The sequence below is a fragment of the Manis pentadactyla genome, chromosome 3, assembly GCF_030020395.1.
Source record: "Manis pentadactyla isolate mManPen7 chromosome 3, mManPen7.hap1, whole genome shotgun sequence".
NCBI lineage: Eukaryota > Metazoa > Chordata > Mammalia > Pholidota > Manidae > Manis > Manis pentadactyla.
This window is the reverse complement of record NC_080021.1, coordinates 139,968,037-139,993,714: the sequence shown is the minus strand read 5'-3', so window position 1 is coordinate 139,993,714 and position 25,678 is coordinate 139,968,037. Positions and strand designations below refer to the sequence as shown.

General features: G+C 41.8%; 1 long non-coding RNA gene and 1 pseudogene across 2 annotated transcripts in view; one reads left to right on the top strand and one right to left on the bottom strand.

Moving 5' to 3' along the window:
* Positions 1–964: 964 nt before the first annotated feature.
* On the bottom strand, positions 965–2,109 carry LOC118931074 (dual specificity protein phosphatase 5-like; annotated as a pseudogene).
* Positions 2,110–8,069: 5,960 nt separating this feature from the next.
* LOC130683180 (uncharacterized) overlaps positions 8,070–25,678 on the top strand; it is a 47,310-nt gene continuing 29,701 nt past the window's right edge. Inside the window, exons 1-2 of one of the 2 annotated variants that reach the window (XR_008996797.1) lie at positions 8,070–8,109; positions 22,278–22,391. This is a non-coding gene — a long non-coding RNA (uncharacterized LOC130683180). Of the gene's footprint in view, positions 8,110–14,687; positions 14,713–22,277; positions 22,392–25,678 lie in introns of those variants that run through there. The other variant, XR_008996798.1, reaches the window with a different exon arrangement.

The following is a 25,678-nucleotide window of genomic DNA, read 5'->3' as shown; positions in this document are numbered from 1 at the left end:
ATTTTTATTTTTCACTGTAGTAAACAACAACCCATAATAGTACTTTGCTTCATATTCATACAGATTTTAGGAAATTACTGCCTTTTCCCCTGGTGAAATAACTTACAGGAAGGAAAGAAGTGGTACCACATTATGAAATCTGCAAATTCCAGGAGTCAATAGCTTGAAGACTACCCACAGGGGTAGGGGAGAAAATGAGTGTCACAAGAGATGGGGCAAGCACACATGACCACAAGCTGCGGAAACTGGTTGTTCCATTTTCAATGCCTCTGGCCCAGAATTCACAGCAGGCACCTTTTTCTCCTGGCACCTGCTGCCCCCACCTCAAGGGGATAATTTTTGGTCTGTGGTCTGAAAAATGCTTCCAAATGACACACAAGTTGCTCTGAGATGTGCAGTGAGAAAAGTTTATGTATGAATAAGAATCAGGCCGAAGTTCAATATCAGGAAAAGTCTATAGTGAAAAGGAAATCCAGAAGAATCAAAGTCTTGCTATTTCAACCGACTGCTTCTGTTGGACCCAGGAGGGAACTTCACAAACATTTGAGGGGTCAGATCAGCATGTACAGGGTGTAGGGTTACGTGCCTGATTAGACAGGGATCAGCTTATGCCCTGGGGCAACAGATGCACAGCCCAATTGTACTTCCTTCTAAGTGAACTGGCTTTCCTCATGATCTGGCAACTGCTTTCTTCCTTGTTGCTGGGGGTAAATATTGCCATGCTCTTGAAGTGAGCAGGTGAGCTCTGAGGTGCACTGGCCATCCTGCAAGGCAGGGGGTGACTTACAGGAGTCGGCACTTGCTGTGCTCTCGGAGTGGCTTGGACTTCCTTCAGTTCTGAGAACCTGTCCCCAAGGTCAGTCAGAGTTCATCAGCAAGCCTGGTGACCATTTACCATCTCACTGGGGCAAGGGGACTGAGTGACAGTAATTTCTGTATTGCACAGATATGAAATGTCCGTGAGTTAAAAAAAAATCACAGTTGCTCCTGAGGCTGGGCAGGATGTGGCCATGGCCATGGGCCCCTGCTGAGTCCTGAGACTGTCGAGTGGGTGGGCGCTGGCCCCAGCCCCAAAGTGGGGCATTGTGGTAGGAACCACCCACGTCAGGGCTCTGTGACTGCAAGTGGTCTGTAAATGAAGAGCCGGCTGCCTCCTCTTGGCAGGAGGGAGCCAGGGGGTGGATGTGGAAGGTAGGATTTCAGATTCACAACTGCAGGAGCTGGTGAATGAGGCCAAAGCTGGGTGATGGCATTACTCTTTCTCTGCTTGATGTAGTCCAGGCTTCCTTCATGCGAATTGCTTGGTCTTTGGAGGTGAGCCATGCGGATGGTGGGCCCATGGGAGATCCCAGACCCACAGTGGATCAGGACCTTGCCTCCCTTTTTCCCTGATACAGTCAGTTATGTCCGTTGCTTCTTCATACTGAGAGCTAATGTCAACTGCATGGTGCAGGTTGGCGAGCACCATGCACTTGGATGTGTGGTAGGCATAGAAGGATGCAACTGGGCTTCCCTGATCACTAGCCCTCACTTCCCTGATGTTGAGCACTGCTTTTCTACTCTGGCTGAAGAGGGCTCTTTTGTTTTGACCTCTTGCAAAATGGGTTTGACATCCACATAACAGTCAGGATATTCTAGGTCTTATATCCCCCTTTGAGGAAGTAGACCTGTAGGGTTGCTGCCAGCTGATGGAGTCCAGCGCTGCCTTGAATGCTCAGTGACCAGGGGGCCACTCACCGCCACTGCAGAAGCCCTAATTTTTTTAAGTCTCTGAAACTACACATGTGGTTAAATACATATTCTATACAAATTTTATTATTTCAGTTCAGATTTATTAACAACATCAAAATTTCCACTACTGATGGCAGGGGATTAAGATTTTTGGTATGGGGTTTCCTTTTATATAACATATCCATGAAACAGTGAGATTTATTATTACTAGGTCAAGTTTTGTGGCTCAAAATTATAGAAATGTCAACAGGACTTTAAATTCAAAGAACTTAGAGATTTATTCCAAATATTATAAGTTGTCCTTAAAATTTGCTCTACATCTAAAAGTCAATGTTTAAATCACATCTTGAGCTCACTTACATTTTCAGCCTCAGCCATCACTACCCAGTTATCTCACATATTGGCAGAAGCATGAGAGTGCTGGGGCTCTTAAACCAGGTGGTAGAACATCTGGAAGTTGTAGTATTATTTGGGGACACTGGGAAATACCGACATTTTATTCTATTCCATTCACTCTGCTAGAAATAATTTATGAGCAGAAAACAATCATGTTCTACATGTGCAGTGTAACAATGACAATCACAAATAGACAAAAATATATAAAATTAGGCAAGAAAACCTGTTTCCAAGTTTTCCTGCTTCCTTTAGTCATTACTGCTACTTATCATTTACTTTGTTAGCATTCATTAGCATGATTCAAAACTTACCAAAACTAATCCTTATGGGTAACTTTCACTCATTCACTCAATGCAAACTTTGATTACTAATGGAAAAGAAGAAATCTGATACCTAGCTTCCTCTTCTGAGGATTGCTTGTACTGAGATGTTGTTCACCATTGTTCTCTATTAGTGGAGGAACAGGGCAGAATGCTTAGCTCTTGCCTTATCCTGTTCTATCTTCCTTGTTCATGAATCTTCCAGGCCTCTGGACCCTGTTCTGGCCTCAGAGCATTTCCACCTGGATTGGACTGGTTCTTTCCCAGTGTTGGGTTTGAGCTCCTCAGTGGGGCTGTCCCACACCACCCAATCCTCTTGCCTGCTAGTTGAGGATGCTGAGTGCCCTGGCGCCAGAGAATCCTTGCACCAGGTGCAGGGACTGGCCTGGAGGCAGCAGAGAGCAACGCAGCTGTAGAAGGCTGTGAAGGCCCTGGTCTTGGCTTCTAAATAGCACCTCCCTCAAGGGATCCAGACCGGTAGATCTAAGACTTTCTGTGCTAGAAACAAGGAGGCTTTTAAACCTGACTGCATTGTATCTAAAGGATTGATCTGAAGAGGGCTTCAAAAGTGGTCAAAGTCGAAAACGACCTTAACATCAAAAAGAACAATGTTTAGAGTGGAAATGCATGACATTTTTGAAAACTTTTGAGTCTATGATTCTTAAAAAGAAAACTCTAGAAAAAAACCCCTCTTATTTGTCATCATTTAAGCAGGTTTAATCCCTTACTGTGAAAGTAGTTAAGGAGACAAGTTAGCACTTCTCTTGTCTGGAAGGAATTGCATTGCCAGGTAACCAAATAACCCTGGTTATGAAGAGCTGTACTTTCTGTGACGATTCCAACAGCAAATGTGGAAGGGGTGATAGGTGTCGACAGGAGTGAGTTGGAGCCCTCCTGAGCAGGGACAACAGTTGGTATTAAATTATTGGGTGGACAGTTGTAGTGCTGGCCATTTTTTGGAGCCAAGGTCACAGCCCACAGATGACATCCTGGCATGGGGGACAGTGAGAGCACAGAATAGAGACCAGGCCAGTTTCAATGCAAATAGGAAATACTCTTAAGTAGGTCCACCAGATAGTATCAGTTTCCAATTTAGGCTGAGTATGTGTTATCACTTCTGTTCGTGAATCTGTATATTTTGGTTTCTTTTTCTCAAGCACTCTGAAGTTAGATTGCTTGGCTTTAATGTTAATTCCCCCACTTCTATGCTGGGACCTTGAAGAAGTTATACAACCTCTCAGAGCCTCAGTTTTGTAGACTTCTTAGGGTTTTGTGAGGATCTCTAAAAATACTTGTGAAATTGTTGAACCAGGTGTGGAGAAAGTGAGGGTTCTTGTGGCCAAGATTCTCACCTGGCCCTGGGTGCCTAGATCACTACACATGTGTGGGCAATGTGTTGTTATTGACTCTATATAAAGAGCTCTGCCCAGTGCTCTGGGTGACACCGTGGCATGGCTGCAAGGCTGCAGGAGAGCAGAGCAGAGGCTGGAGTGGTGGCAGCACTGAGGACAGAGGCTGAGACGGCTGTGGGGACAGAGAGGCCCAGAGGCAAAGACCGGCTTGCTGCATGCAGGCTCGCTGAGTGGCTGCCATTCTAGTGATTGACCTGCCACCATGGGAATGAAGTTGGGTATAAACCCTTTCACCCCAAAAATGTTCCACTGTCATTTTTTCGGTCTCACTGAATCCATAGTGAACTTGCCAGAGCTGAAGCCCATTGGCAAGACACCAGGGCAGACACATAAAACACTCAGGAAATTAGCTATTATTATTATTATTATGCTCAACTATCTCCTGAATAAACAGATAAATGAATACTGTAGCCATAATAGCTATATGTATATATCTCCCCTTTCCCTTCACCCATGCCCGTGCAGTCCATGAGATGCCAGACTTCCCACGGCAGGAAATTTGAGAGCCCAAAAGAGTGGGAGAGCCCAGGCTGCAGACTCTCCATCTTCAACCTGCCTGCAGTACCTGAGTGAGTCACCAAGGGCTCTGCCCCTCAGTTTCCCCTTTGGGAGCCTGGAAGACAGGTGGGCAGAATGCAGGGCACCTAAAACGCATGGCAGATGGAGAAGAAAAAGACCAGATAGGAAGGCATTATTCAGCATGACCATGTTCTAAGACCCTGAGACACGATGGGTATCAGATAAACTGGGATGGTTCCCTCACTCAGTGGGCAGCACACTGACCTTATTTTTCTTAAGTTTTCCTAAACTGAGGGCTTGTCCTCATTCTACTCCTTTTAGGGTTTAGGGAACAAATATTTGTTTACTAAATTGTTCAATTTTCTTATCATCTGAATTCTTATTTCAGCATAAAACTTCCATAGCACTTCTCCCCTTATAAAGCACTACAACGTGCTTATTGACTACATTGATTGCCTGCTTCTCCTGATGGACTGCAAGCTCCAGGAAGGCAGAGATCTTTGTTTTGTTCACTGATGCATCCTGGCACTGACAATAGTGGCTGACACCTAGCAAATGTTTGGCAAACATTGGTTTAATTGTTGAAATCCTTGTTAAGTTATCAGTTTGGACAGTGATTGCTTTTGTTAAATAAATGGGGCTTAGGTCTACAGCCTATAAAATGGGTAATTTACTTGTCTCCAACCAGGACTGTTTCAAATTAGGGAAATGCCCAATTTGTTAAAGCGCTTAGGTGAAGCTGGTGTAAGTATGTGTAATATGTGTGTCATCCTACACAGCGGACAGGTTTTGCCCTTAACTCTCCCTCAGCTGTGTTACTTCCAGGAAGTGAGTAGGAATTCTGATTTCCACCCCTGTCTCTCTCTGCTGCCTCTAAGTGGGCACAGCTGACCACAAAGGAGGCTATCAAGGCTGGGAACCTAAAGTCCTTCTGGAGTTGGGTGGGGAAGGTATCAGGGAGTGGAGACCATAGTTAGCACAGTTTGACAAGAGACCTGGCTTGCCCCAGGCAGAGTTATGTGGTAAAAGGGTTGCCACACCCAGTGAACCATAATGGACCATTTAGTCAAGGCCCCAAAGAGCCCATGAGCCTTGGAAGTTAAACCTTATACCATGGGTTACATAGAATCTGCTGGAGCCAGACAAGCACCCCCCCCCTCCCAGGCTATCTACCTGGAAAACTTGGGCTTTCCCTGCTGCTTCCCTGTCTGCTTTAGGCTTCTCCAGCTCCCAAACAAATATTTACAGAGAGCCTATCACAATCCAGGCACTATTCTAGACACCTGGAGACATCAGTGAAGAAAACAAAAACACCTGGCCTGAACCACCGGCCATGGAATGCAAGCGACAGCCAAAGATCACATCAAGGACTTTGCCTTGAGTTTCTGCATGGAGCTGCTGTCCCCTGAGATGGGGGAATGTGCAGTGGGCAAACTTGAGGGTACCTTTAAAAAAATTTTTAAGGTATATGTAACTCCTGGGGGAAAATCTTTCTCCCAGCCCAGGGCAAATTACCTTTGAAGCCAAATCAGTCAAAGGGAGAAATAAAAAGTGGGACAAAACTGTTTATTGCTTACAAGCAGTTGTCTACTTCTGCTTGCCCATGTCTCTCACCACCTGGCTGCCAAAAGGGACCCCACCAGACCTCTCTGGTCAGTTATACCGTTGCTCCCCCCACCCTTGTAAATCACCTATTGATATGAAATGGATTACTTTTCTCCATCCTTGGAAATACCTATTGATATGGAGATGCAACAAGGCCAGGCCAGAGATTCTGCAAATATTGCTATTTTACCCACAACCCACCCCTCCAGAAATCTCACTTCATAATCTACTTGCTCCCCATATTCTGCAATGGACCCTGTGTGAGAAAACTGGAGCATTGTAACCAGACTGATAACATACAATAACAACAGCAATAAATCATGATAATTCTCAAGCTGAGGATTCAGCTAGGTTTAAAGTCCTATGCAGATTAAGTTCGTAGCTTGCTCATTCCACAGGCACCAGTAGCAGAATGGGTAGGAAGCTCAGAGCACCCATCATGTGGCAGCTGCAGCCAGGGGTGGGTCCAGGCCACAGGGACTGTAGAAAAAAATAACCGTAAGGACAGATTTTTTTCAGATTATTTTATTAGAAGAAATAAACAATATTAATGTATTGCTCAAAGTATAATTAAAATTTTAAAATTGTATATTATTTAAAAAATTAATAAAATCTTTATTAGTAAGAGGATTGAGCTTGGTGAGAGGACACCAGTTTTTTGATGTTTGGTGTCATTTTGTCATCAGCATTCTTAAATTGCCACGTTTCACTATTGACAATTTGTTTCTTTTCTTTGTTAATAGATTGCTGACCATGCTCAATCCTCTTTCGGCTAAATATGATGATGGAAGTGGAATGAAAAACTTCTTTGCTACATCCCCTAAGGCTGGATACAATATTGGAATTTGCCTTTGAAGCAAAAATTCTTTATATCCATTTTTTAATTTCAATTCCAACTCTTCATTTGCTGACAATTCTATCAACTCCTCCTGCAGTGATACTACTGCTATTTATAGGTTCAAGGAAGTTTCTAGGACCCAGTCTGGAATAATCATGTTGAGGAAATCCTAAAATCTATTTGTAAAATCTTCTTTAAGTGCTTCCAAATGCTGGCTATAAACCAAAATGTTGTCATCATTTGTTTCCACTGAAAAAAGATTTGGAATCTGATAAAACTGTCATTGACTCAAATTTCATCTGTACAAGTCAAGTCTTGACACAGATGCAGAAATAGTTGCCTTGGCTTTGATCAAATTCACTATAGAGTATTAATCAAACCTTTCACTGCATTCATGTGAGTATTGCCCAAGGGGTGGCAGCTGGTCCCCAACACCCCCTTAATATGTCTTAGACCAAAAATGCCCCCTCAGGTCTCTTCAGTGCCCACTGGTGGGTGGTACTGCCCCTGTTGGAAACCAGGGAGTTAGAGTGAAGTCAGAGCTGAAGATAGACATTTAAGACATTTAAATCAAGAGTTACTAACTTTTTATGCTGTGGACCCCTTTGGTGGTCTGGTAAAGCCACCAGAGTCCTCAGAATGATGTTTTAAGGTGCATAAAGTACATAAGATTACAAAGGAAACCATATAAAAATATAAATAAGTTAAAAAAATTTGTAATACAGTGATATAATATACTCCTGTATTAATACATCGAGAAACATATCCAGTAAACAGATCTGCTAAATTTGAACCCGGGCATATATTTCCTTAATCACTTATACCTCATCTAGGCTCTCCCTCCATAGTCACTTTACACACTGTATGACCTTCTAAAGATCATTAACCTTGTCTTGTCTTTTGTCCTCCTCCCTGAAGCTGGTCACAGAACCCCGGGGATGTTGGTTGGTAGCATCTGTGTTGCAGAGCTAACAAGGACTGCCAGGACCCTCTGGGCAGAGATAGAAGATGGGATGGTGCAAAATTCTGAGAAGTGTCAAGGCCCCTCAGGTTTCTGCTCTAACCCCCACGTCCTTTGCCAATAATCAGACCCATCCTTCTGCCAGATTAGGCACGGTAGATTTGGGAGAGGCTCCTGCTTTCTGGTTGGGCCGTTCTTCTGATGACAAAGTTTTCTCTGCTTTAAACCAGGTGAATCAGAGATTGGCTTACTGCACATGAGACTCCTGGAGTCGAGAGCTTGCCAACAAAATTAATGACCTGAGAAATTAATGACCATAATTTCAAAGTAAGTAAAAAATAAATGATGTCCTCAGATATCTGGAACAACTAACGTATATGAAAATGTGATTTCTACTGGTGACAAAGCCACAGGTACTGCAATACTACTGTGTTCAGATCCCTTTATTCATGAATGAAAGAAATATTAAATTTCAGTTAGAGATTAGTGAAAATAGGATATCTTTCCTCATCCAAGTTCATGGAGCCCCGGAATGGTTTTTTAAAACCACAGAACATAATGTAAGACCTGAAACCACAAGGAAAAGCTCCTTGATGTTGGTCTTGGCAATGATTTTTTTGGATATGATACTAAAATCATGCGCAACAAAGGCAAAAATAAACCAGTGGGACCACATTAAGTGAAAAGGCTTCTGCACAGCAAAAGAAACAGTTGACAAAATTAAAAGGCAACCTAGGGAATAGGAGAAAATATTTGTAAACCATATACCTGATAAGGGGGTAGTGTCCAAAATATTTAAGAAGCTCATACAGTTCAATGGCAAAAAATTAAATATTTAGGGTTCAGGAGTCCATCCTGCCTCCATCCCTTCCTTTGAACAAGTTATTTATCCTCTCCTGCCTTTATTTCATGAACTAAATGGGAGTAATCATGAAAGAGTTGTTGTGAGAATTAAAATCATGCATACTGAGTGCCTGCCACAGGGTAAGTGGCCATTATATTTGTGTCGCAGCCTTAGAACACCTTGCTTGGTATATTGTTGGAATTGAAAAAAATGAATCAATGAATGAACAAGCAATGGGAATGGTACAGTAGAGAAGAATCTAAAATACTGTTGTACAGAGTAAATCCCTATGTACAAACATAAGATTATAAATGATATATATCCTTGGGACATTTTCTTGAGATTTTTTTGAGGAATGGGGAGAGACATTTTCTTCTGGATTCTTGACTCCTAGTTCCTCTCTTACCTCACTGCCTTCTCAGTCTCTTTTGAGCTCCTCCACTTTTGCCCAAACTCCTAATGTTAGAATATCCCAGAGATTATTCCAAGGTACTCTTGTTCTTTATTTATATGCTAGTTGGTTTCACTATGAAAGGTACTCATAATTCTCTTAAAATTCTTTTTTCTCTCAGCTTTATTATGATATAATTGACATTTAACATTGTGTAACTTTATGGGGTAATTTGATATATGTATATATTATGTGAAATGACTACCACAATAAAATTAACACATCCATCACCTCACATAGTTGGAATTTGTATATGTGTGTGTGTGTTTAAGACTATTTAAGATCTAATCTTTTAACAAATTTCAAGTATACAATATGGTGTCATTAACTGTAGACCCAAGCATTACATTACATCTTTGGAACCTAATCGTCTTATAACTAGAAGCTTGTACCCTTTGATCAATATCTCCCCATTTTCTCTACCCCCAACTCTGACAATCACCAAATCTACTCCCTGCTTCTATGAGTTCAACTTTAGATTCCACATGTGATGTCATACAGTATTTGTCTTTCTCTTATTAATTTCACTTAGCATAATGTCCTCAAGGTCCATTCACATTGTCACAAATGGCAGGATTTCCTTCTTTCTCATGGCTAAATAATATTCCACTGTATATATCTATTACATCTTATTTATCCATTTATTCATTGATGGACACTTCATTGCTGTTCATTATCTTGTCTATTGTGAAGAGGGCTACTGTGAACATGAGGGTGCAGATATCTTTTCAACATACTGGTTTCATTTCCTTTGTATATAGACCCAGGAGTGGGATTGCTGGATTGCACAGCAGTTCCATTTTTAATTTTTTGAGGTAAAGTTTCCATACTGATCTCCAACGTGGCTACACCAATGTAAAATCCCACCAATAGTGTGCAAGGGCTCCCTTTTCTCCACATCTTCCCCAACATTTGTTATCTGTTGTCTTTTTGGTAATAGTCATCCTAAAGGTGTTATCTCATTGTGGTTTTGATTTACATTTTCCTGATGATTACTGATGTTGAACATCTTTTCATATACCTGATGGCCATTTATATGTCTTCTTTGAAAAAATGTCTACTTAAGTCCTCTGCCCATTTTTATTGTATTTTCTTTCTTTCTTTTTTTTATTATTGAATTATATGAGCTCCTTAGATATTTTGGACACTACCCCCTTATCAGACATATGGTTTACAAATATTTTCTCCTATTCCCTAGGTTGCCTTTTAATTTTGTCGACTGTTTCTTTTGCTGTGCAGAAGCCTTTTCATTTGATGTGGTCCCACTGGTTTATTTTTGCCTTTGTTGCCCATGATTTTAGTATCATATCCAGAAAAAATCATTGCCAAGACCAACATCAAGGAGCTTTTCCTTAAGGTTTCAGGTCTTACATTTAAGTCTTTAATCCATTTTGAGTTAATTTTAGTGGTTGGTGTAAGATAGAAGTCCAATTTCATTCTTTTTCATGTGGATATCCACCTTTTCAACACCATATATTGAAGAGACTGTCTTTTTCCCATTGATTCTCGGCTCCCTTGTCAAATATTAGTTGATAATGTCAGCGTGGGTTTAGTTCTGCTGAGCCTTACACCTTAAGCACTCTACTGTAAACACAATGGCTCTGCTCTCTGGTGGCTTAGGTGTTAGTGACTCAGCATATTGGTGAATCCTTTAGCACCCTAGTTCTTTAAAAAAATAAAGATGAAAACAAAAATTTCAATTTCTCTCTTGACTCAATGCATTCCCAGTTTTCCATTTCAACCCAACCTCTCTGCTCTTTTCACAGTTCAGCTTCACAAAATAGTCTCTTGCTGCTCTGGCTCCTGTGTCTCCCCTCATCCTCCCCACCTCATCCCATGCCGAACACATTCTGATGCCCCCACTTCTCTTGAGCCGCTCTTGTCAGAGTCTCCATGACCTCCGTGTTGCCAAGTCCTATGGCTGCTCTCTCCATCTCTTCTCTCTCTCAGCTCCCACTCCACGTTTTGAAGCCCTTTCTTCTGGCTCCTATGATTTTTCACTTCTCTGGTTTCCCATCTACCTCACTGTTCTTTCTCAGTCTCTTGCATTTTGTATGAATAATATTTCTTAAACTTTGGGCTGCGTCAGAATCATGTAAGTGTTTTGTTAAGAAACTGAAAAAAAAAAAAGACTGGGACCTGCTCCAGACATTCTAAGTCAGAATGCATGGTTGGGGTGCCCGTGTCCCACTATTTTAAATAAATGGTGAAAGTGATTTTGGCATAGACCCCTGAAACCTACCACCATCTAGGATTTTAAAATTTATTTTTTGTAGATTAGTTACAATAAAGTCAGCAAAGTACTCCTTTCATACTTTGGATGTTGCAATAATTCTATTTCTAAAATGTCATAATTGGATGTTATGAAAACAAAATGGCATTATTTCTATGATTTCAGTCCAGTTATCAAGGATACAGGAAAGTACACATTCCAAAAACCAATCATAAAGATAAATTCCCTCATTTCCATCATGTGCCTAAAATTGGGGGAGTAGCAACACTGGATGTGGGGCAGGAAAGCCACATTTAAGTCCATTTTATAGATGTGATTTTCCAACCCTAGACGGGTCATTTAACCTTTCTAGACCTCAGTTCTGTCTCATCCACAATGGAAAGATTGTCATAATCCCTGTTTAGACATGAGTCATTGTTCTGTTGGTCTCCTTCCTTCTCTTATTGCTTCAAAGTTCCAGAATGCCGGTTGTAAATGTACCCATTTGTCAGTTTCTGTCCCTGGAGGAGTTGGAATCATTACCCAAAACACAGTTTTGACACCTACACTTGCATACAACTAAAGATCATTTTGATAAAGCATGACAGGCTAGATCATAGTTTTATTGCTTTAGGACACAGGCATTTTTGGATGACTAAGTAAAAAATTGATAAAATGTGAATTGAAAAAAATCATAAATAGGAGAGAAAAGCAAGATGAGGATTCATTTCTAAGTGAAGTTGTGGCAAATCTTAAAAATCTGTGCTCATCTCTTTTAGTTCCATTAGTCATACTGTAGGAAACAATGTCCACAGGATTCTGACTATGGTGCGGGGTGGGACTGTAAGGAAACAGCTGCATAAATACGAAACCCTTTTCTTTAGCCAGGGCAAGAAAACTGCCCTGAGCAGATGTTTCTTCTTTCCCTTTCTTCCCTTCAATGTATAAAGCAAACATCTGTTAGCAAGCTGTCATAAACAGAGTTCCTACAACTTGCATCGGCACCTTGACGAAGTCCCAATTCTCTCTCTGTTAAGACCGTGGCCACCACTCCCCGTGAAGGGTTTATTTAAGGCAGATATGATAATATTCTAGAGTCGTGTTGTCCAGTGCGGTAGCCTGTAACTACCTATGGCTGTTTAGATTTAAACTTAAATTAATCAAAATGAATACAATTAAAAATTCACTTTCTTAGGCACATTAACCTCATAGGCTAGTGGCTACTGTGTTGGACCTGTACAGACAAGGAAGATTTTCATCATCACAGAAAGTTCTGTAGGACAGTGATGCTTGAGAGCGCTCTGGCTCATTGGGGAATATCTGGTAATGTCCCAAGATGTTTTGGCTTTTGGTTGTCAAAAGAGGGGATGGGCACAGGGATGCTGCTAAATGTTCCACAGTGCTTAGGATAGTACCCCACACAAAAAAGTTACCTGGGCCAAAATAACAATAGTGCCAAGGTTGAGAAGTTGCTCTCCAGGCAGGGCACTGTTAAACTGATGGTTGGCATCTCTCTGAGACTCTGGTGAGACACCACTGGAGTCAGCCCAGGGTATTGTCCCTAAGACCACAGGCAACAGACTGCCTTGGATTTCTTTATTGCATAGAGTCTGAAATATTTGAGTCAATCTGCATGTCATGAATACTAATAATTTCCCTAAATAAGAACTCACTTGTAACAACCCTTATGCCAATTATGAAGTCTACTCATTTCACCAGTGAAAATCCTTCTGTGACATTCATTATGCTAATCAGACAAGAGTCTCATACTGATTGCGTTTTGGATAGCCAAGAGAACTCTGGAATGGGAAACTTTATGATAAAAAGTGGCTGGCCACTGTCTTGGAAAAAAGAAAAAAACAGTGTATAGCTTTTGCAAAACCTGCCACCTTAAGTTATAATTATTTCGTGAAGTATTCAAACATCAGTATATCACACACACACACACAAAAAAAACCTAAGAGTGGGTATATGTGGGAATGTTCACAGTTCTGCAACTTCTTGTACTCCAGGGACCCCAAAGCCCAGTGTCCCAGTTCCTCAAGCATAAAACATCACCCAGCTAGTGTGATTAATTACCTTTTACATGGTAAATGTACCTTATTTAACCTGACCACAGGCCAATTATGCACGAATTGCATTCCCTCCACTTTCTCTGCAGTTCCCCCTATCCCAGTGCCTATGGACTGCCTTCAGGTCTCTTGGCTCTCCCGAATGACATGTATGGTCCCCTTGACTTTGAGGCCTTGTTTCCTTGCTTGTAAAATGAAATCGATCAGCCTGATAATCCTTTTTGTTCCAGCTGTCTACAGCTTTCTACACTTCAGTAGCCACTTTCTATTTATACTAAACTCAGTCAAGTGATTTTGCTCTCCTTAAAGCTCATTGTAATGGATTCTAATACACTGATTATGCTGACATAATCAGAGGTGAAGTCTTGATGTTCACAAGTTCTCAAAAGAAGAAGTAGAGAGAAAAGCAAATGTGACAAAATGCTCACAATAAGTGAATCTAGGTGAAGGATATATAGGTACACATTGTGATATTCTTGCAAAATTCTTGCCCCCTTTTATGGAAGGTGACTTATTTTCTAAATAAATAATTAAAATAAAAAACCAAATGAAGTAAAGTCTGTTAGTGTAGTTGTCCTGAGAGAAATTTTTCCTTCCTATTAAAGTCAAACTCAGAAATTTCACTACTATCCTAAGCATCATATGCTTTCTTTACAGAAGTTATTGACACATGTGAATGGAAAGATCATGGCAAAATGCTCCTCCATTGGCCTCAAAGAATGCCATGGTCCAACCCTTGGACTTCTCCTTTTAAAATAAGAAATATAGCATTTTTCTCCTCCCTGTAGTCCCCTCAAAATGTGGAGATATGGACACAAGACTTTTAAAACATGTTGAACTGCAGCTTTGATCATGAAGAAAACATGTAAGGCTTTTAAATTTGTTTCTTAGAAACAAATAAACAGCAAAGTTTTTGCTGCTTTAAATGTGTAAGTCATTTATTCATCTGTAATATTTATTGAGCACTATTGCGCCAGGAGGAGGGGGTTCCCAGCATGTGGCAAGTTCTTTGTGAATTTGGTGAGACTGAATAAAGGCGAGGGCAAGAAATTGGAGGTTTAAAGGGGGTTTTATTCTCACAGCGGTAGGTCTCAGTCTCTTGTCTGCTCTGGCTTCCCTCTGCCAGCCTCCATTCTCTCCTGGTTCTCCTGCCAGGCTTTTCTTCTCTCCTGTCTCCCCACACTCCAGTTTCAGCCCCTGGCACCAGGAGGAACTCTGTGGGCGGGTCTCTGTGACTGGCGGGTGCCTGACCAATTACGCACCAGGAACACAGGGAGAGGAGAGAATGGGTGTTTTGTCTCCACCTTCCCCTGGGCTGGTTCTCCCTGGACTCACAGCAGCTCCGTCACAGGTAAACATCCTGACGCTCTCATAAACATGCACAGCAGGCTCTTATAGATACACAGTGGGTGCTGTTAAGGCCGGGTGGGAATCCTGGTGAGAAATTTCCATTTTCTACGCAGCTGCCTACTACATGCTATGCATTGTTCTGGGGGTAAACCGGTGAATAATACAATTTCCTGTGCTTATGTTCTTACAATCTAGGAAGTGCAGATAGAAAAGAAACAACAAATATAATAAATATGTTCACTCTATTATACTGGGAAGTGGTGACTGCTATGAGAAAAAGGGTAAAGTTTAACAGAGTAAGGGGCACTGGGATGTGGGGGCAGGAGGGCTCGCTACAGTGTGCATAGATGTCCTCGCTGAGAACAATACCAGCAAGTACCTGGCACAACAGTGGTCAACTCACTGAGAAAATCTATTAAAAAATGCCCTAAGGCAGGAGCACAAAGGTGGATCAGGAGAAGGAAGGTTGAGATGCGGAATGGAGGTCAAGATGAGTCAGAGGGGTGAAGAGGGACTGGGGAGGATCCTGCAGGGTGTGCCCTGAGCAGATTCACATTTTAAAAGGGTCATTCTGGCTGTCCACTGAGAGCAGACCAACGGAACCCATCCCCTCCCAGTAGATGCGCTTCTGAGGCCCCTTCTGCTTTTGATTAGGTTAAGCAAACCTAATGAATTCTGAGCACTGGCCCTGTCTGCTTGGCTAGAGGTGACATCAGATCTGTATTTTTCCCTGGTAGCCCCATTTATCTTTATTTTTGCCCATGTCGACCTTAGATTTAAAGTTGGCATTGCTGGGGTGCCAGTTAGGGGCTTGCTGTTTTCAGAAAACATTTGCTCTAATTAGATATGATACATTTATTTCTTCTCAAAAATGAATTTTATGCATCTTTAAATCTTTTGAAAACTTGGCTTTCCCAGTGTTTGTTCTCTTCCGCCCTCATAGACCTGATAAATGCCTTAGAAAAGCTGTATTCTGACAGCACAATTAAGGCATACTTTTGTTGTATTTTCCCAATTTCTGTCACTCAGAGAGGAAGCAAAATAGAATTTACCTGCCCAGAAGAACAAGGTGGCAGTGAATTGTTTATTATGTCAGACTGGAGGAGGATATTAGTGTTTATTGAAATAAAATGGGAAAATGGCAAATGGTCTTCTAATGAGAACCTGCTGGCATCTTGTACCTGGGAAGTGGCACAGCGAGTAGCAGAGCCCTTGGGATGCTGTGGCAGGAAGCCAAGGAGAGGAAGTTTCTGTGGAGGCTTCAGGAATGTAAAGGAATCAAAGGTGCTTGAGTACTTGAGGTTGAAACAATGTAACAATCCAAGTGTGACCCAGTGATAAGGAACAGCTTTTTGATTATAGTCATGGAGACCCATTAGTTTGTAGTAGGGTATCTGGGTAACCTTTACAGAGATAGATTAAAATATGACCAGCATTGTAGCTGAACCTATAGTACACTAACAGCTACCCCTGCAACATTCCTGGGGGCTGACTCTTCTTTACTGGTGTAGTGAATGTATGAAAGGCAGGGCCCCGCTGCTCTTGGGGCTCAGCCTTTGAATATGAATCCACCGAGCCAGTGCCCGCACTAATAAACTGCTTCTTGCCAAACGTCTTGGTGTCTCAACTCCTTGTTCATAATTTCCGCAGTTCCTGCAACAATGCTTCTGTTTCAAATACAAGGGATAAATGTCAGAGTGTTACTGAACCCCCAAATCTAGATTCATGTGACCAATGTGTAGCAAGCCAATCTAAGTCACCAGGTTTGAGGCTTTATCATCAGAAGGTCAGCCCGAAGAGAAGACAGGGGGTCTTTCCCAAATCACCTTACAGGTTATATACTACTGGCAAAGAATGTGAGGGTTAGGGCAGAAATTGGAGAGGACTTGACATTTCTTGGAATTATGTGCCATCCCATCTTCCTGGAGCTGCTCTGGGTGGTTCTGGTGGTCCATGTTGACTCCATGTGTGGTGTCAGCAATGCAACATAGATATTACCAATCAATATCCCCCCAGACCTGTGACCAGCTTCAAGGAAGAGGACAAAGGACAAGACAAAGTCAATGATCCTTGCAAAATCATACAGCATTTAAGGCGAAGGGAAAGCTAAGTGAAGGTATAAGTGAATAAGGAAATATATGCCTGGTCAAGGGAAAATGAGAAAAAGAGAATGTGTGCCTTTGCCCAACACATGTAGGTTGCTGAGCTCTCTGGCTGGATCCAGGAGCTTATGCCGTGTCCATGGAATCAGGCTGAATTCCTTACCACATCCTTCCTGGTCCTCTCTGGTCCTGTACTTCTTCTGTGGACTAATCTCAGAAAGCAGTGCATCCTTCAGGCACCTTGGAATTCCTCTAACCTGCCTGTGCACTGTCTCCAAATTGCCGTTTCCTGAATTCTAAGTCCTCAAAGGCCCAAGAAGTAATGAGTGGGTCCCTCCAGTGTCCTCCCGTAGTGCTCTGTTGTAAGACCAGTTCTTGCATGGAAGTGCTCACAGTGCACCACTAGTCACAGATATCATAGCATACTCTCTCTGTCTGTGTTTCATTGATTCCTCTTCTTGGCAGTATGAGCTAAGTATGGGTTATATTTCGTTTTTCAGGTGAGAAAAGAGAAATCCAGAAAGATTAAGTCACACACTAGAAGTTATACTGAAAGACTCCCAGCCAACCCCTATATATCTGGCTACATAGAGGAATTTATTACATGAAAAAGTTGACATATCAAGTTAGTGGGGAAAATATGACTTATTTAGTGCACAGTTCTGGAGAAACACATAACCTAGAATAAAAATGGCATCCCAACTTCAATTTTCATACTGTGTAAAAAAAAACCCCACAAATCCAAAATAGGGTCACTTGCTAAGCCTAACCAAGTCTCACTACCTAACCTAATTGCAGTTTCAGTCTCTCCCAGGAGTGGAATTTTAAACCAATCACTCTGTAATTTCCTGACGAGCACTAGTGAGGTAATCTGCATGATAAGACTCCCTATTTCCCTATGGGAGGGAAACCTTACCTGAAATAATCCAGGCTTTTAACTTCCTCATTCCACCTTCCTTCTGCCTACAAAGCCGTCCATTTCATACAGCTCCTCGGAGCTCCTTCCCACTTGCTAGATGGAAAGCTGCCAGATTCGTGAATCATTCAGTAAAGCCAATTAGGTCTTCAAATTTACTCAGTTGAATTTGTTTTTTTAACAGATTTGGTGGCAGTAACAGGAGCCAAAGTAAACTTTTGATGTCATTTGGGGATGAGAAACAGGTGTGGCACATGGTAATCCCTTTGAGTACTGCCTTTTTTGCTTTTCTGGGGTTTGTGCATTAGTTCCTCTCTGTTCTGAGCTCGGTTCTCTTTGTGTCAATCTCCTGATCTAATTGGTTTTCCAGTTAGTTCCCATTTGAATAGAAACCTGAGCCCTTGATTCTCTCCCCAAATTCTACTCTGGGAATGCCTGGTGGTTCCTGTGTAGTTCCCCATTTGTTTAGAATCCTTCCCCACATTCCAAGTTGGGAGCTGTGGATGACAGCTCCAGTTATCCATTTTTACAGAATTACTCCGCCTTCCCCATTTTTTGCAGTCTGTTAGTTCAATCCTTTTCCACAGTCCAACATTCCATGGGGATTCTTTTACTGGCCAGCATTGGACTAGGTCTGAGTTAAATCTGTACTATGTCTAGGGTTGGATGGGGTCTGACTTAAGCTGCACTGGGTCCAGTAAAGGCTGTTGTTAGTGAAAATCTTGTTGGGCACAGGTTGAGCATTTAAAGGCAGTTACCAGGCTTTCCATCTCAAGAAGAGTCCTGTGATAGGATAAGTTCATCATGGAACTGGTTAGATTGACACTAGGTTGCCTGCCAACCCCAAGAAAATTTCCACACAACAAGGTATGTTGTGAAACACCCCACCTGGTGACATGCTCCTCTAAGGTGTTATTTGATTCTAAGAAACCCAAAGGCCTAGTTAAAATAAATGGGATCCTTTATATCCAAAGAATCGAGTGTGCCACCTTCCAGCCTGCCTACTTATTTCATGTATAAAGACTGTGGTCCTGAAGCTATAGATATTTACAAAAAATGGCAAAATTTCATTAAAGACAACCTAGAATTATGATGGCAATTATGGGAAAAGTTCCAATTAGATAAGATCATGTAAGAAATGCTCTTGGATGTACGGGTTCCGAATTAAACAAATGGGGTACATATTTTAATCGGCATGTAGAAGCCTCCAAAAGCCTTCAAAATTCCAAAATAGTTTCATTGAAAGATTCATTGCAAAAGACTAATGAAAAAGAGGTAAAAGGTATTTAAAACAAAACACTGTAAGACTGATGTATAAGATTAACATAGTTCCTACTGCTCCCCTCTATCCTCCTTCGAGTACTCATTCTAGTAATCTTCTAAATTGCCTTTCCATTGCGGAGAGACTATTAAACAGTTACCTTTTAAAATAAAATCACTTGAAACTACAGGTGATCCTATTCAGGTACGAGAGAGGGCTTCCATTCCTCCTTTATGCCTCCTCTCAAAGGAGGGGACAATGCAGATCTGAATTAGGAGCAGCAGTGAGTATGGAGTGAATATCAAGGAGTGTGATTATGTGATTTTAGAGTAAGAGTATGTTTAGTTTTGTAAGAAATTGCCAAACTGTCTTCCAAAGTGGCTGTGCCATTTTGCATTCTCACCAGTAATGAATGGGAGTTCCTGTGTCTCCACATCCTAGACAGCATTTGATGTTGTCAGTGTTCTGGATTTTGGCCATTTTAATAGGATTCTGGCCATTTAATTTAGTATGTGAATTATTGTTGTTTTAAGTTCCCAGTCTGATAATTCTAACATTCCTGCCATGTCTGAATCTCATTCTAAAGCTAACTCTGTCTTCTCAAAAAAAAATTTTTTTTGCTTTTTAGTAGGTCTTAGAATTTTTCTTGATTGTCAGACATGATGTAGTATGTAAAGGCAATTGCTGTTAACAGGTGTTCAGTAATTTGGTGGTAAGGTGTGGGGGTAGGAGAATAATTCTATTGTCCTATGATTGGGTCTCAGCTTTTAGTGAGCTGGTGCCTCTGGACTGCGGACTTTACAAGTGCTTCTCAGACGTTTTCCCCTCTTAGAGGTGGGGCAGGGTGGTCAGAGTGAGCTGGAGGTGAGAATTCCCCTCCCCCAGCTCAGTTAGGCTCTAATAAAACCAGAGGAGGCCAGGCTCTGGTAAAATCGTTTCTTTTGAGGGTGGGCCTTGTGAAGAAGAACAGAGTGTGTGGTGTATTTCAAAGTGGTTCCTTTTCCCCTGCCAGAAGCAGGAGGAATTTTTTTTGCCAATATTCTCTGTGAGAACCTGGTAGAGCTCAAGGAGATAAAACCCATAAAAGTGTGGGGGTCTCCTGACGACTGGATGGAAAAGTTCTGTCCCTTGATTTGGGTATAGTGACATAAAAATGTGTGTACTCTATGGATTTTATCTCTCAGTTGCAAAAATGGTGGAGGCAGAGAAGTGTGTAGGGTAAATGTCTGGGCTCTGGACTCAGGTAGATCTGGGTCTAAATCCACAGTTCTGGGACTCAGACCACTTCCACTTCTCGAGACCTAAGTTTCCTCCCTAATAAAATGTGTATTATAGCTTCTACCCTTATGGTTATCTATCTGTAGAGTTTAGCAAATCTTAAGAGTAAAGATTTAATGACTTATAAAGGAACCAATTATTTGCCTACATTATAACTGAAGATGGAATGAGGTGGGTGCGCAGTAGCAGGGACATGTCCACTAGATACCATCACAAATGTTTTTGTTAGTCAGGAGGAGGTACAATTCTTTCTTGGTAGTTTGTGAAAGTATCTCAGCTCATGTTCCAGTAATAATCTCCCCAGGCAGCCAGAGAGAGGGGGACTTAACTCTAGAGCCTGCATTAGTCATGTGACCACCTGGGGCAAGGCATGCAACTTCTCTTTAGCTCAGTTTTCCTTATCAGTCAGATGGGGGCACTCATTTCTGGTGCTATTGATGAGATGATCAAATACAAAATGAAAAAATGGAAAGGGCGATTTAAAATCCTTGTAAGCAGGTTGTTATCTGCAGGTCTAAGGAGATAACTGGAGAGGCCTGGGGGTGCCTTCCACAGGGTGCTCAGTTGTAACCCCCCGCCCCCACCATAAGGAAATGGAGTTGAACAACATGGAGGTAATTGCTACTACCTTTCTTTTTTTATCTAATCACATGGTGTTTGCTCGGCCTGGACTGGAAGAGCTAATAGCAGCATGAGACTATTTCATACACCCCTTAAAGGCTATCCTGGTGGGTTTTAAGCATGTTGTGGAAGCAGCCAGTGATGTCAGAGAGGAAACTCTGTCTTACTATTACTGCTTAGTGTGGGTGTTAAGGGACTGTGTCCTCCAGAAGCTGGTCAAAAACAATCTGGGAAATAGTTGTAGAGCATATAGTGATTCTGGTAAGCTTCTGAGGAACAGCAGGATTAGCAAAGACAAAAAAGGCTCTCAGCTGAAAAGAACTTGAAAGCATCATTAGGTGTATATGTTATGTTTTCTCCAGAGCGAGGAAGAGTAAGTGTGAAGGTGTGAGCATCAGTTATTCATAATTTAAAGCCACTCCAGCAACCAACTTCCCATCTTCAACCAGGTGCTAATTCTTTATCAGGGTAAAGCTGTTCTACATGATTATTTCCACAGAGGTTGAAGTCCTGTGACTTAACCAAATCCACTTATCATTTCTAGATATTAGTTTAAGGTTTTTAAAAATAGCTTGGTCAGATCTTATTCTAGGAAGAAGGCTATTGAAACTAGGTTTAGGGCAGAATTAAGCTTTGTTGGGGGTCCAAATAGCCAGTAATGCTACAGATCACATACTCTCAGAATTGGCAGGAAATCAAAGGTTGTGACTAGAACATGATGCCAAGCAGGCGGCCCCACTGATCCTGCATCCCTGGATCTCAAGGCCAGTGGAAATGAAGTCATCTGTGGGAATTGAGCTTTTAAGAGAAACCAGGCTTTCTCAGCCTGGGCACTAGTGCTGTTTTTGGCTGGATAATTCCATGTTGTGGGGGCTGTCCTGTGCCTTGTAGGATGTTGGCAGTGTCCTTGGCCTCCCCCGATAGAGGCCATAGTACCTCCCCAGGCCCATTTGTAACAATCAGAAATGTCTCCAGACTTTGTCAATTGTCCTCACACAGGCACAATTGCCCCCAGTTGAGAACCACTGCAGTAAACAAAGACTCAAGATACAAAAGTATCTTATGAATTTTTGTTTTTAATTTTGGTAGTCAAAATTAAAATAGCTGGAGCATCTTGGAGGGGACAGGGTAAGAGGAGGGAAAATGTGCTCAGAAGTGAGGGCTGGAACATTACTGTTCTGCTGGTCCTTGGAGATAATTGATGAAACCTTCACTTTACAGAGGTGGACAGTTTGCTAAGAGAGAGCTTGTGATCTGGAAAACACTAGGGAACTCCCATGAAACTACATTTGTTTTCCTTTTTCTGTGATTAAATTCACTTGAATAGTTAAAGAAGAAATCCTGTTAAAATGAATCTTCTAAGGACACTGTAATTTTCTCTCTTACAGTGCTGGCAATGTAGCTCACAGGTCTGAAAACCAGAAGGAAAGAAGTGTGACATGTATGGCTTCTGTGTGACTGCAGTGGGAAATGTTTCTGTTCAGGCCCTGTTAGGCATGTAGGTAAGTGCTTTAAACTTACTGTGTCATTTAAATGTCTGTCTTGCCAATGGGTTTCAGCCCCAGGCAAATTCACTATGGGTTCAATATGACCAAAGAAATGACAGTAGAACGTTCTTGGGGGTGAAAGGGTTACACCCAACTTTATTCCCACAGTGGCAGGTCAATCACTAGAATCCAATCCACTCATGATCCTGTCCCCTCAGAGCGAGTCTGCACTCAGCAAGCCAGTCTCTGCCTCTGGGCCTCTCCACCTCCACAGCCGTCTCAGTCTCTGTCCTCGGCGCTGCCACCACTCCAGCCTCATCTCTGCTCTCCTGCAGCCTTGCAGCTGTGCCACCGTGTCACCCAGAGCACTGGGCGGAGCTCTTTATATAGAGTCAATAGCAACGTATTGCCCACAGGTGTGTAGCGAGCTATCCGACCAGGGCCAGGTGAGAATCCTGGCCACAGGAACCTTCACTTTATCCATAATGTCTCTCAGCAGCCCAATGAGGTAGGTAGTTTATTATCCCCATTTTAAAGATAAGAAATTGAGGCTCAGTGAGGTTGAGTTGCCAAAGGCCAAGGCTTGTAAATGATGGGATACAAAATCAGGTGTCAAGGCTCCAGAGTTCCATTCTTTTAACCACTGAGACTGTCGGCCTAGCAAGGGAGGAAGAACTTTCTAAACAGGTAAAACTGGTTGCTCTAGGGGCAGAAACTGTCTCTCTTCTCTTTCAGGTTCTTTGGCTGGTGTAATAATTAAATCGACGTAAGACAGATAAGAGGAGAAAAACAAATTTAATTTTGTATGATGGGACCCCTAAAAATATGAGGCTCAATGATGTGACTGGCACAGGAAGCTTTTGTACCTTTTAGAGAAAGAATAATACGTTTGTGATGAATTGGAAAGACAAAGGAGCTTGGGCTGAGGCTAGGCAATTGCTGAAGAAGTAACACGGTTGCTTATTCAACCTTCTCAGCTCTAATTCCTTATTTTGGGTGATAAGGAGGCCTTTCTTTCTCCTGGTCCAGGAAGGTAACTTTCACATGGGAGATTTATGTCCTGCTTTTAGGGGACAAAGGAGGGTCAGAGTGTCCTTCTTGCACTAGTTGTTCCTTGAGTACCTTTAATTCAAAATAATCAGTAAGACAAAGAGGCATATTTTGTGGTGGCATATTCTGCTCCCCTTCACTGGCAAGAGGAGGGTGGGATTCTTGCAAACACAAAGAATGGAAGTGAAGTATTTATATTGGGTTTGAAGTCTTATATATTTGGAAGACACCCCAAGCTCAGCTCTGATACTCTCTGCTATAGGAGCTAAAGTCAGACATACCATTGATATTTTCATTATTCACAGATTCTGTGTTAGTGAACTCACCTACTCGCTAGAATTTACTTGTAATCTGAAAATCAGTACTCAGAATCAGCACTTTCACGGTCATTTGTGGATGTGTGCATTTTGGAGAAAAGTCTGAGTCTCTTGTTCCCAGCACAGGTCAAACAAGGTGATGCTCTGCCTTCTGGTTTTAACCCTCATACTGTAAATAAATGTCTTTTTCACAGTTTATTTAGTGCCACATTTTTTCTTTTGCACTCTTTTGCTTCCTGTTGGTGATTTTGCTGTTTAAAATAACTCTCAAACATATGCTGAAGTGCTGTCTAGTGTTCCCAAGGGCGAGAAGGACATGATGTACCTTACAGAGAAAATACATGTATTAGATGAGCTGCATTCAGGCATGAGCTATGGTGCTATTGGTTGGGCTCAGTGTTAATGGATCAACAATATATATTAAATAAGAGACCTTTAAATGGAAATATACATAAAATAAAGTTATGTATTGATTGGTTGAGGAAAATATGACTAGAGGTTCTCAGGAACCAAACATTGCTTTTCCCCTAGGAGCAATGGTTCAGTATTTACTAATTCAATGTTTGCAGTGAATTTATAGAACATAACTACACAAATAACAGGAATTGGCTGTATGTAGCCTTAAGCTGAAAAATACACAATTTTCAGTGGCAGTAGGAGGAGACTTACAAAATGTGTTGCACCATAGAGAAAGTGTGCTGACAAATTTGGTGCATCTTTGTGAGTAATAAGTGGCAGGAGTAACTTTACGTAGTTATACTTGATGACTTAGAAAATGTTTCTTTCTAGAACATCAGAAATATTTGATTTCATTTGATCCCAGATAGCAGTTGTTATTTTTCACTTATATATTTTCTTTTGCTCATACTTAGGAGGAAAATTCTACTGATGATAGAAATCCAGTATCAGTTTTCTTCTTTGCACTGGAAATGCGTGTACTGGTGGGCTTAGGAGACACTCAAGAAAATTCCCTATATTAAAGTGATCTGATTTAAATTCAGTCATGCAGAGGACTCAAGTGGATTGCAAAAGCATTTGGAAGACACTTGGGTGTGAAGGACTAAATGAGTGGGAAGAAAACCATGTGGGCTGGTCTGAGAAATCTAGGTTTGAATTCTTTGCCCTTTATTCTTTGGGTTGTCTTGAAACTCTAGGAGAAAAACCCTCTTTCCCACTGTTTCTCTTTCAGTGTCACTTTAACTGTGCTGCTGGCTGTACTAGCCATGTTGTTGATCTTTTCTAGTTGAATAATTGATTGATTCAGGGCTTATTTGAAACTTTTGCCCTGCTTCTTCTTTTCAAAAGTTTGGATCAAACTTTTGAGGTTTAATCTTGAGTAACGGAAAGCGCATCTCTCTGATGATCTGGAGATAAGAAAGGGGTTCTCTCCTGCATCCCCTCCTTGCTTCTGTAGATGCCACCCTGGGCTCATTTTCCAGTCCTATCCCTCCATTTCCCCAGAAAGGGGCTCCCCTGAGATGGCATCACGTGTAAGCCTTGTCCCTTACATGGTCTCCACAGAGCTGCAGACCCCAATCTAGTGGGGTTTCTAGTTCTCTCCAGGGTTTCTGAATCTAGAGTGAGAAACATTCTACATTTTAAGGACCCATAACTTTAAATAACTTAAAGTTCTATGAGGGTTCCCTTTGAAGCTGTCATTTCATCTCTACTCTGATCATTTCAGTCGAAGTATTGAAATAGAAGAATTATTTTAATAGAAGGTCTTCTAAGTCTTCCCAGCATGTTCCTCTGAGGGACAGAAATGGTCTCTGCTGCAGAAGCTGTTGCTCACAGCAGCTGAAGCAGGCACACAGGGAAGTGGGGAGACTGGGGCAGCTGGGGTGCTTGGGCAGGGCTTCACATCTGTAAGGGGCAAAGTATTAAACTGTGAATAATGAACAATTTATAGTTAACAATAGTTTTAATAGAAATAAA